Genomic DNA, 13,348 nt, shown 5'->3' on the forward strand with positions numbered 1-13,348 from the left:
CTCTCTTGTGCAGGAAGTCTCGAAGCACAGATTCTCAATGAAGATTAAAAAGGGGAGGGGAAGAAAGGGGAAGTTTTTTGCAGCTTAGTGTTAAAAAAAAAAAAAGTTTTAAAATTCCAAGGTACAAAAAAGCTTTAAGTGACTGTCAGATGTATTATCTTTCTTTTAAGAGAAGGCTGCTTCTTAAAGATTTGTTAAATTTTGTATCACATTGAAATCCATTTGATAAGGTTTTTTTTTTTTATGAACAAAGATCTCTTCAATCCTTTCTCCCATTTTCTTTTCCCACATCTGTTTTCAAATATCATATTTACAATTATCCCCCACATACCATTAACCAAGATTTTGTACTTCCAACAGAGCCTAACTGCATATGTTTCTAGGATCTACTGAAAATTCACTTTCAAAAGGTTTTTTAAACATATCCTTTCAATAATGATTTCTCTAAGACATATGACTATGCTATCAACTCTAAACGGTCATCTTCTCATCCTCCGCTTTAACAAGTTAGCTGAGTCAATGTTTGACTTGTATTACTGTAATGTTAATTTTGATAAAAGGCCAATGCATTTATAATCATTCAGGAATCTGTAAATCCTCTTTTCTCAATCTCGAAATTCAAACATTACAGTAGCAAACGACAATAGGATTTCAAACAAAATACAATTTTACTCCTTAGGTTCAGAAAAAAAAATCAATGATAAACCGATTGAAGTGAATTGTACACACCCACAGGAGAGAACAGGAACAATATACCCCTTCAATATTTTACAACAGAAGATATTTGTATAGCCTACTGGTGAGTTTGCATTACAGGTGTGTCTTTCCCCCTACCCCAAGTCCCTAGTGTGTCAGTCAAGTTAGTGGGCACCATGTTTTTAAGTGGTTAGCCTACAGTTTGTCAAGGTGAAATTTAACATAAAAAAGGAAAGAGATTTGGACTGATATGATATGTAATCAAAACATATTTAAATTGTGGCAACCGAAGAGAGATTGTCAAGTGTGCTGGTCTATATAATATATAAATACAGTCGAGGTGCTAGTTTAAACTTAGAATATAAAGTGGTACTCTCATAAAAAAAAAAATCCAGTAACTCTGTTACATATATATTAACTGTTTGCAGTAACAAGGGTTGGTGACATTAGTATTCAAGTTGCAGTGGGGGAGGTTTAGATTGGATATTAGGAAAAACTTTTTCACTAAGAGGGTGGTGAAACACTGGAATGCGTTACCTAGGGAGGTGGTAGAATCTCCTTCCTTAGAGGTTTTTAAGGTCAGGCTTGACAAAGCCCTGGCTGGGATGATTTAACTGGGAATTGGTCCTGCTTCGAGCAGGGGGTTGGACTAGATGAGCTTCTGGGGTCCCTTCCAACCCTGATATTCTATGATTCTATGATTCTATTCAATGCCACTTTCATTTCTCTGTTGCGTGACTCCATGTATGTAATGTTATGTAAGGTCTCTCTTTCTCCTCTCTCTTCTAGCTGGCTACCGGGTGAAGTTCTGATCACAGAGCTGTGGCAAGAGGTACAACTGTATGAAATGTTTTAATCCACATTTATTGCTGTCATAGGGATAATACCTCATTGTTATGTAAAAAGAGCTGCTGATAAACAATGCAAGTTACTCTGCATATTAGGAAAATGATAATAATTAATAAGCTAATCAACAGAATTTAAAGCCACTTCAGGATGAACTTTTTAAATAGTCACAACACTACGCAACAATTGACTAGCATTTTTGTACTAATTTGGTGCAGTGTAAATTTTTCTTGGGTCCTTCCTTGATTTCAGTGATGCAGGATCAAGCAATTCTATTTAGCACCCATTAAAATGGATCATAAAGCTGCCCTGACCAGGCAGCTGGTAATTCCCCCAGAGTTCAACCCTCTCAGTGCAGGGGCCAAGCCAGGGCTGATGAGGGACAAAGATAGAGCGTGCTGTGCTGTGGCTATCTCCAGCCATTCTAAGAGCCATTGCAAGGCACAATAATTTGTAGCAGCGAACCTGAGGATTGTCTAAATTATGCCATGGACTGAACCAAAATCAAAAGTCCTGGGGGAGAACAGAGATGGGATACATCCATATTTTTCTCGCTTCCCCTCCCCCTCACAACCAGGTCCTGTGCAAGCAGAACTCTACCGTAGCTGAGGATCTAGCCTTTGCAATTCAGTTGTGAATGTCCCAAATGTAATTTCTTGGGAGACTGTTCTGATGTCTTACACGACTACTCACGCTCAGGATAATTCTGGGTGACATTCAGCCTAAATGTACACCATCTTAATTTCAACACACGATTTTGATTGACCCAACATGCTTTGGAAGTCATGTCACTCCCTCCTGAGAAATTCCTCTGTCATTGCTGTTTACATTTCTAAAGGGTTACAATGCCTCCCCCAGTACACAGTTTTAAACAGGAGAGCAAGACAAACACCTTAAATAAATAGCATTATTGGCAAAAATGGTAGGGCACATGATGTTACATAGCATCCAGCAGCTCTGTCAAATCCCATCTGTTGTTGGCTGAAAATATATATGTTATAAAAATTTATTTATTGTAGTCTTTAAAAACTCTTGTATAGAAATTGTTACGGGGTAGATCTTCTGCCTGCGTTCCTTGAAGGGAACTGACTGACAAAATGAGGCCTATACCCAATATCATGGTATTTCTCTGATCCTCCCTTCCAATCCAGGGGGCATGAAAAGTACTTTCGAAGTGTGAGAGAGAGATGCAGAACCAATGGTATGTGTGGAAGAAGGGAATGTGGGGCCCACACAGCCCCAGACATGGGAGGGAGAAGGAAATGGGAGGCCCAAAGAGGCTCTGGCATGAGAGGGTAGAATGGAGTAACCCAGATACAGGGGAAGGTGGAGATGCGGGGCACACGCATCAGCTTCAGCCAGGTCAGTGATTCCAGCATCACAACTCAAGCTTAACTATTCACATATTATATCTCTGTCAGGACATTTTCACAGTACCATCTCCATCAATTTTAGTACCATCCAAATAGCCTGGGAGCCATTCCTCGCCTTGTCTGATTTCTTTTCAGCCAACTGGGATGGGTCTTTTTCAATGGGCTCCTGACAAGTATTTGGGGGGAGGGATAGCTCAGTGGTTTGAGCATTGGCCTGCTAAACCCAAGGCTGTGAATTCAATCCCTGAGGGGGCCATTTAGGGGGTTCTGGGGCAAAACTGGGGATTGGTCCTGCTTTGAGCAGGGGGTTGGACTAGATGACCTCCTGAGGTCCCTTCCAACTCTGATATTCTATGAATCTATTAGCGATTATCTTCAAAAAACTGTGGAAGATGAGAAAGATTCCAGAGGATGGGAAATGGACAAATATAATTCCAATCTATAAAAAAGGGAAATAAGGACAACCCAGGAAATTACAGACCAATCAGCTTAACTTCAGTACCCAGAAAAATAATGGAGCAAATAATTAAACAATAGATTTGCAAACACCTAGAGGATAATAAGGTGATAAGTAACAGTCCGCAAGGATTTGTTAAGAACAAATTGCATCAAACCAACCTAAAAGCTTTCTTTGACAGGGTAACAAGTGACTTGTGACTAGGGGGGAAGCCATTCCCAGAGAGCAGTTATCAGTGGTTTACAGTCAAACTGGAAGGGCATATCTAGTGGGGTCCTGCAGGGGTCAGTTCTGGATCCAGTTCTGTTCAATATCTTCATCAATGATTGAGATAATGGTATAGAGAATACTCTTATAAAGTTTGCAGACACTTTTGCAAAAAAAGCAATTATCATTCTGGGATGTATTAGCAGGAGTTTTGTAGAGAAGACATGAGAAATAATTCTTCTGCTCTACTCCTCGCTGATTAGGCCTCAGCTGGAATATTGTGTCCAGTTCTGGGCTCCACATTTCAGGAAAGATGTGGACAAATGAGATAAAGTCCAGAGAAGAGCAACAAAAATGATTAAAGGTCTAGAAAACATGACATGGGAGAGAAGATTGAAAAAACTGGATTAGTTTAGTCTAGAGAAGAGAAGACGGAGAGGGGACATGATAACAGTTTTCAAGTACATACAAGGTTGTTACAAGGAGGAGGGAGAAAAATTGTTCTTCTTAACCTCTGAGGATAGGACAAGAAGCAATGGACTTAAATTGCAGCAAGGGCAGTTTAGGTTGGACATTAGGAAAAACTTCCTGTCAGGATGGTTAAGCACTGGAATAAATTGCCTAGGGAAGTTGTGGAATCTCCATCACTGGAGATATTTAAGAGCAGGTTAGACAAACACCTGTCAGGGATGGTCTAGATAATAATCAATCCTGCCATGAATGAAGGGGACTGGACTTGATGACCTCTCGAGGTCCCTTCCAGTCCTATGATTTCATTGTTTCTGTGATGTCTATTTGCTGGGAAATGGGGATTTCATTACTCTCACAGCCTCAGCTTCCACTACAGTCTCAATTTATGGGAGCAGCCAAGCTAAGAATTTCCCCCTCCCACTCCCAGATAACTTCTCAGATGGTTTGTAAGCCTAAAAAGCTATTTACACATAAAAAGTTGGAGAGCACAGAGTGCTCAGCCTCCATGAACAACCAAGTGTGTGACACTCCAGTTATTTTCCCCCTCTCAAAACTCAACAGTCAAAAATACTTCCTGAACCATGAAACAGAGAAAAACATTAACTGGCCTCCATAAATTGAGCAAAGTCAAAGTCAACAGTTGCCACAGAGTTATTTTTAAGCTAATACAATAACTCAATTTACTTAGAGCAAATAACGAGAGTATCCCAAATACTCCACGCACAGAATTAGGAGTCAGTGTGGAAGGAATTTCATCCACCAGTGCAATGAGGTGTTCTAACATGTAGTGGTTTTTATTCTTAAGACAATTTTCTCATAAGCTGTTCACAGGTGCATGAAACTGAATTAAAGGTATATCTTTCTCTCTAAACATATTTCCATAACCACAATACCTGCTATTCCTTATACCTGCTTAGTAATCAAGATCCACTTTGACCAGCTTGAAGGCATTTACAGAACATTCTTTTGCAGCCCTAGAAATCAGTATGGGGAAAAGAGTTGGGCAATACACTATGGTGTATTGTGTATGTGATGTTATCAGACTTTAGGGAGGAGGCTTAGCTATTACAGAGGAACTCTGCTGCCAGTTTTGCATAAAATTAAATACTACACAAATGTGAGTTATTAGAGTTAAAAAAAAACAACTCCTGAAACTGACACACACAACACAACTAAGGGTGAATTTATATTTTTTAATATTGGAGGTGCTTAGATAATTGTGATGATGAACATTATTATAAAGGCATAGAGATGAAAAAGGGACCTTGAGCTGAGATCATGTATGCTGAATAATCACCCAACTGAGCATTATTACTCAGCCTCAAAAGCTAGATTTGATTAGCCAGAAGAAGGGTGACTGTAAACCCACGTACAAACAGGGCTGAGGTAGGTGCTACACAGGACTCAAAGTTGCTTCTGTGATTACAGAGCTGCATTGTTCTGGTGCAGACAGACGGCACATTTGTTGTTATGTCACCAATAAAAAGGAAGACTTCAAAGTAAAAAGTATGGAAGAAACTACCTACTTTTCCCTTTAAGACGTCTTATCTGGAAGGCTAGACAGAATAATGGTTCAATTTATTACAATACAAAAAAAAACCCTTCTCCAGCTGTGTGAGAAGGAATCAGAAGATGCTATCGTTTTTACACACTCAGACACCTTCTGTCTTCTCTGCTCAGATAAGTGAAAGCTGGGATAGCTCAGTCTCATCATGTATGACATGCTGCATGACCAAGACAGACCTGCTGTCATTTATCCAGTAATTTAGCCCAAAGGAGACAGGTGTGAAGATTATCTATTGATCCAAAAGCTACCGTTCCTTAACATACTTTTAACTATCACCTTGGTAGATGCCTCCACGATTAGAGTTTATTCACAGCTGCAACACCACACTGTTAAGGTATATATTCATCTTCAAAAATATACCAGTCCTAATATCTTCTTTTCACTGCCGAACAACATCACTCTTTTAAAACTATGTTTCTGTTCAACATCTTCATAAAAGTGATGAACTGAAACGTAGTACTAGAAAAAACAGACAAAACAACAGACTCAAGTGGCAGCTTTAAGTGGGAAGATAGGAAAATATGCACTGGTATTTTTAGCCCTGTGGTCTATAAAAGGAGACTAAGTCGGGTCAGGAGAAGACTATTCCACCTATCCCATCAAATAAAGGTAAATGTCAATGGTATTTGAAAACCCCAGGCTAAGTGGAGACAATGGTCAGGAAAATATATTTTGGATGAAAAGTCAGGTCCCCATATGAATAATCTGAATAGAATACTGCATTAGCCATACATTAAGTAAAAATATGTAATATCTGACATATTAAGAAAAACAACAAAAAATTTTGGAAGTGATAGAAAGTTTTAAACACTTTCTCTCTCTTTCTGTATATATATATATATATATGTATATATCAGCCACATACAAACCAATTTTAACCAGATTAACTAGAGCAAAATAGGGATAGATGTTCAAATGACAAAGTTGCCAGAGAACAGTATACTACGGACATTTTAATGAGAATTAGCACCAGTTAACCTTTTGTCACTTGAGAAAGCCATATTTAATTAACCCGTTTTTATCTCTGCACCCTGGCACAGTAACATAGTTAGACACGGTTCAACATATATATCACAATTTCAATTGGCTAACATGCTTTGAATCACTTTGGGAAAACAGGCAATGGTTTAACGCTCAGCTGAATCTTTACTGTGGAAAAAATTGCCTACATTTACGTCATCTTTTTTAGAAAAATTCATCCTATTTAATTTTATACTTTCCCCAGCTTTAGTTTAAGAAAGGGCCTTCCACTCATCTATTAAAAAAAAAAATCTTCTGCTTCCTTCTTTCTAGCACCCTCCCAAGAAGACAACAAACCTTTTTAACTCTTAGACACATGGGGTGAATTTCTGGCTCCACTGAAGTCAATGGCAAAACTCCCATTGACTTCACTGGGGCCAGGATTTCAACTATGCTTTTAAGTAATACCAGGATATATTTTCATTTTTGAATAGTAGAAATGCCTCCTAATAATATGCACTCACTCAATCTGTCCTAATTCAAAGTGTGTGCCTGTAATTGTGTACACACACAATTTTGTTAGGGATTTATCACATACTAAGTTTTAATGTGTACGTCCCATTTTTCTCTTGTCTATTTCCATGATTAAGTGAAGGAGCAGTGGGAAACTTTGCATAGATCAGGAAAAGAGCCCCACTTGGGATTCTTATTCCTAGACAAGCCTTTCTTGTTAATACTGTTGTTTATGTAGAGGCATTTACATAGAGGTAGGCTGGCTCAGCTCACACAGAAAATCTGCAAGGACAGAGCAGAAAGATTACTGTATATTAACTACCTTGCCTAACTGACCTATTGTGTTTATTCAGGGGACCTTCCAAGCTTTAAGTCAGTTCCAGGCTATGGCTCAGTGGAGACTAGTAACTTGTTCATTAACACAAGTGCCAAACTCAAAATTCCCCCCAACTGTCTTCATGGGTTTTCAATCACATTAAACATCTCCAGACAGATCTTTGTTGGTGTAATTAGCACTATCGCCCTGCCAGTGGCATCAATTCGCTCTCTGTACACAGCATCACAGAGATGCAGATATAACAGTCATAAAGGCATGTGCCTCTCCAGCATACCCCTTTTGGCCTGTTGTGACCCTGAAGGCAAGTTGCACTCAGTGCCCCTGGGGTCTTTTCAAAGTTACCCAGACGAGTTCAATCCCTCTTTGCAGGTCTGGTTTACTCTCTCATTCTACAGAGGGTAACTTACTTATTTAGCCACTCAAGTTCACACCCACCCATTCTCACACCTGTGTCAAAATCCTGCTCAGTTTCCACCCATGTGCAGGAGGTCCCAGCCCTCCTCCCAGAACTGGGTTGTACATCAGACAATCCTTCCGTCCCTCTCCTTAAGACTGGGGCCTCTTTTCCTTGGAGCTGGAGTCCTACTTTGGGCCAGCTGTCGAGCCTGCGGCAGCTTCTCCTCCAGCTGGCCCTTTTCCCAGTCACCCTCAGGCTGGGAGGGTTCAGCAGGCCTATTTCCCCCTGCTGCTGTCTTCTCCCTAAACTCTGGGCCCTCATAGAAGCCTTCTTGCTCTCTGCAGTGTCTACAGGTATCTGCCCTCTATGCAGGAGGAGGGCAGCATTTATGCTTGCTCCTACTGCTAGCTCATTCTTCTTTGCCTGGGGAAGAGAAGCACTTTGTCCCATCCTCTCAGCACGGTTCCAGATCATAGTCCCTTAAAAAAATACAGAACAGGAGTCCCTGTAAATGCTACTTCTTCCTGGGACCCCTTTCCTCTCCCCATATCTCCTCAGGCATTGAATATCCGACCAGCCCAAACTGTTAAAAGGCTATGGCACATGATGGGGAGTATAGACCAGCCGGCAGTATCCCCTTTAAAGGGCCAGCTACCCATACATATTTGGTTTTGGCATGCACAGTAAAATGAAGGCAATGTAAGAGGAGTAAACCATGAGATGGAGAACATGTTAATATGTTTGGAGCACAAAGCTTCATTATGTATATGAATTCAATGTCTGATTTCTATAACTCCACTATAAACAATAATGTGTAGATGTGTTCCCTGGTTTACTGTGTCACACAGATGAATGTAATTTGGCCTGAGATGCTTAAACAATTAGTAATATATTAGTAATGTGGAAACAATCCAATATTCCAGTCAAGAAAGGCTCCTATTTAGCCCTCATCACCGTCACATCTGAGCAGCTTCCTGGTGTATGTCAAATGATGTGACTAACATTTATCTCTCATCTTCTCATCGGGGTGGGGGGGGGAGGTAGGGGATTGTGGTGTAGGGGAGTGTTTCTGTTGACTTCAGTAGGCTTCAGAGACCCCAATCAGGATTAGGGCTTGATTACACTCGTTGCTGCAAACAGCAATTGCCATTAAAAATACCACATATACCAGTTATCACAAAGTGGTTAATTAGTGGACAAAACATATTCTTCTGATGCTACTCTGTGATGCTGAACTTATGGGAACATTATGGCTCTGCAATGGCAAACGGTTTATTTATGTAAACAGTACATCCAGCTATGCATGACTGTAGTATGTATTTTTTCCACAACATTTGTTGTGCATGTTAGCCCCAGAGCCATTCAAGATCCAGGATAGTTTCCATAACGATACATAAATCCCATTGAGCCGTTTAAAAGAAAAATTGCAAGAGGGGAAAAAGTTGGAGGTTTCAAAGGTGGGAGAAAAGGCTTAAATAAAACACCAATATTTTTTAGTTAATAACATCAAATATTAGATAAACTGACCATTGTTTCAATCATCTGCCTGTTACTTTAATATTAAACATCACTGTATAAATGCTATTTGCATAGTCATTATTCACTAAAAAATGGGGAATAACTGGCTCAGCAGTGATACTGCTGAAACGGAAGTGGTGCTTCCAGTGGCTCACAAATTGAATACGAGTCAACAACGCGATGCAGCTGCATAAAAGGCTAATATCATTTGCGGGTGTATTAACAGGAGTGTCGTGTGTAAGACACGGGAGGCAACTATCCCACTCTACTTGGAATAACAAGTAGATTGGAATAACAGAGACTTGATGGGATAACTCACATGACTGGAGTACTGTCATGGATGGTTATAAACTGTTCAAGAAGGACAGGCAGGCAGAAAAGGTGGGGAAGTAGCACTGCATGTAAGGGAGCAGTATGACTGCTCAGAGCTCCGGTACGAAACTGCAGAAAAACCTGAGTGTCTCTGGATTAAGTTTAGAAGTGTGAGCAACAGGAGTGACGTAGTGGTGGGAGTCTGCTATAGACCACCGGACCAGGGGGATGAGGTAGATGAGGCTTTCTTCCGGCAGCTCACAGAAGCTACTAGATCGCACGCCCTGGTTCTCATGGGTGACTTTAATTTTCCTGATATCTGCTGGGAGAGCAATACAGCAGTGCATAGACAATCCAGGAAATTTTTGGAAAGCGTAGGGGACAATTTCCTGGTGCAAGTGCTAGAGGAGCCAACTAGGGGGGGGAGCTTTTCTTTACCTGCTACTCACAAACCGGGAAGAATTAGTAGGGGAAGCAAAAGTGGATGGGAATCTGGGAGGCAGTGACCATGAGTTGGTTGAGTTCAGGATCCTGACACAGGGAAGAAAGGTAAGCAGCAGGATACGGACCCTGGACTTCAGGAAAGCAGACTTCGACTCCCTCAGGGAACAGATAGGTAGGATCCCCTGGGGGACTAACATGAAGGGGAAAGGAGTCCAGGAGAGCTGGCTGTATTTCAAGGAATCCCTGTTGAGGTTACAGGGAGAAACCATCCCGATGTGTCGAAAGAATAGTAAGTATGGCAGGCGACCAGCTTGGCTTAACGGTGAAATCCTAGCAGATCTTAAGCATAAAAAAGAAGCTTACAAGAAGTGGAAGGTTGGACATATAACCAGGGAAGAGTATAAAAATATTGCTCGGGCATGTAGGAATGAAATTAGGAGGGCCAAATCGCACCTGGAGCTGCAGCTAGCGAGAGATGTTAAGAGTAACAAGAAGGGTTTCTTCAGGTATGTTGGCAACAAGAAGAAAGCCAAGGAAAGTGTGGGCCCCTTAATGAATGAGGGAGGCAACCTAGTGACGGAGGATGTGGAAAAAGCTAATGTACTCAATGCTTTTTTTGCCTCCGTCTTCACGAAGAAGGTCAGCTCCCAGACTGCTCTGCTGGGCATCACAACATGGGGAATAGATGGCCAGCCCTCTGTGGAGAAAGAGGTGGTTAGGGACTATTTAGAAAAGCTGGACGTGCACAAGTCCATGCGGCTGGATGAGTTGCATCCGAGAGTGCTAAAGGAACTGGCGGCTGTGATTGCAGAGCCATTGGCCATTATCTTTGAAAACTCGTGGCGAACGGGGGAAGTCCTGGATGACTGGAAAAAGGCTAATGTAGTGCCAATCTTTAAAAAAGGGAAGGAGGAGGATCCTGGGAACTACAGGCCAGTAAGCCTCACTTCAGTCCCCGGAAAAATCATGGAGCAGGTCCTCAAAGAATAAATCCTGAAGCACTTACATGAGAGGAAAGTGATCAGGAACAGTCAGCATGGATTCACCAAGGGAAGGTCATGCCTGACTAATCTAATCGCCTTCTATGATAAGATTACTGGTTCTGGGGATGAAGGGAAAGCAGTGGATGAATTGCATCTTGACTTTATCAAAGCTTTTGACACGGTCTCCCACAGTATTCTTGTCAGCAAGTTAAGGAAGTATGGGCTGGATGAATGCACTATAAGGTGGGTAGAAAGTTGGCTAGATTGTCGGGCTCAACGGGTAGTGATCAATGGCTCTATGTCTAGTTGGCAGCCGGTGTCAAGTGGAGTGCCCCAGGGGTCGGTCTTGGGGCCGGTTTTGTTCAATATCTTCATAAATGATCTGGAGGATGGTGTGGATTGCACTCTCAGCAAATTTGCGGATGATACTAAACTGGGAGGAGTGGTAGATACGCTGGAGGGCAGGGATAGGATACAGAGGGACCTAGACAAATTGGAGGATTGGGCCAAAAGAAATCTGATGAGGTTCAATAAGGATAAGTGCAGGGTCCTGCACTTAGGATGGAAGAACCCAATGCACAGCTACAGACTAGGGACTGAATGGCTAGGCAGCAGTTCTGCGGAAAAGGACCTAGGGGTGACAGTAGACGAGAAGCTGGATATGAGCCAGCAGTGTGCCCTTGTTGCCAAGAAGGCCAATGGCATTTTGGGATGTATAAGTAGGGGCATAGCGAGCAGATCGAGGGACGTGATCGTCCCCCTTTATTCGACATTGGTGAGGCCTCATCTGGAGTACTGTGTCCAGTTTTGGGCCCCACACTACAAGAAGGATGTGGATAAATTGGAGAGAGTCCAGCGAAGGGCAACAAAAATGATTAGGGGTCTGGAACACATGAGTTATGAGGAGAGGCTGAGGGAACTGGGATTGTTTAGTCTGCAGAAGAGAAGAATGAGGGGGGATTTGATAGCTCCTTTCAACTACCTGATTCGTAGTTCCAGGGAGGATGGTTCTAGACTATTCTCAGTGGTGGAAGAGGAAGGGACAAGGAGTAATGGTCTCAAGTTGCAGTGGGGGAGGTTTAGATTGGATATTAGGAAAAACTTTTTCACTAGGAGGGTGGTGAAACACTGGAATGTGTTGCCTAGGGAGGTGGTGGAGTCTCCTTCCTTAGAAGTTTTTAAGGTCAGGCTTGACAAAGCCCTGGCTGGGATGATTTAGTTGGGTATGGGTCCTGCTTTTGAGCAGGGGGTTGGACTAGATGACCTCCTGAGGTCCCTTCCAACCCTGATATTCTATGATTCTATGATTCTACTTGGCACTGGTGAGGCCTCAGCTGGAGTCCTGGTTTCAGTTTTGGCACCACACTATAAGAAAGGTGTGGACAAATTGGAGAATCCAGAGGAGAGCAACACAAAGGATCAGAGGTTTAGAAAACCTGACCTCTGAGGAAAGGTTAAAAAACCTGGGCATGTTTAGTCTTGAGAAAAGAAGACGGGGGGAGGGGGAGGGGGAACCTGACAGCAGTCTTCAGGTATTTTAAGGGCTGTTATAAAGAGAAAAGTAATCAGTTATTCTCCATGTCCATTCAAGGTAGGCCACGAAGTAATGAGCTAAATCTGCAGCGAGGGAAATTTAGGTTAGATATTAGGAAAAGCTTTCTAACGATAATAATAATTAAGTACTGGAATAGGCTTCCAAGTTTGGGTGTGGAATCCCGATCATTAGAGGTTTTGAAGGATAGGTTAGAAAAACATCTCTCAGGGATGGCCTAGGTATACTTGGTCCTGCCTCAGTGCAGGGGGATGGACTAGAGGACCTCTCAAGGTCCCTTTCAGCCACAGGATTGTTATCAGATAATACGTTTGAAAGTGTGTGTGGTATAATAGATAAGTGCAATTAATACAATAGTTAATTATATATTTCTACTATATAGCGACTTTCAACCCAAAGGATCCCAGAGTGTTTTACAAACTATAAACAGAACTTTGCTCTTCATTTACATAACAAGGTCACTTTCTACTGACACTTCTAGGGTGAAAAATACCCCATAATTGCATCTAACACGGTTGAGTAATTCGGCTGCTGCCTCCTGCACCAGTTAAATCCTCTGAATGGTCATCAAGTGGAGAATGCATTGCAGTAATCCAATCCAAACAGAAGGATATTCTTCTTTGCATGGCATGTCATCAGCCAGTAGAAATCAGAAAGACAAATATTGCAGCTGGATTTTAAAATGGCGGGATAATTGTATCACTAATATTACCTG

The 13,348-nt window shown here is 41.8% G+C and overlaps 1 protein-coding gene across 4 annotated transcripts in view; it reads right to left on the bottom strand.

Annotated features, from left to right (window-relative positions):
- The window catches only part of CTNNA2 (catenin alpha 2), an 803,547-nt gene that overhangs the window by 167,983 nt on the left and 622,216 nt on the right, over positions 1-13,348 (bottom strand). The gene's annotated exons all lie outside the window — the stretch shown is intronic.

Source organism: Caretta caretta, chromosome 4, assembly GCF_965140235.1.
Source record: "Caretta caretta isolate rCarCar2 chromosome 4, rCarCar1.hap1, whole genome shotgun sequence".
Lineage (NCBI taxonomy): Eukaryota > Metazoa > Chordata > Testudines > Cheloniidae > Caretta > Caretta caretta.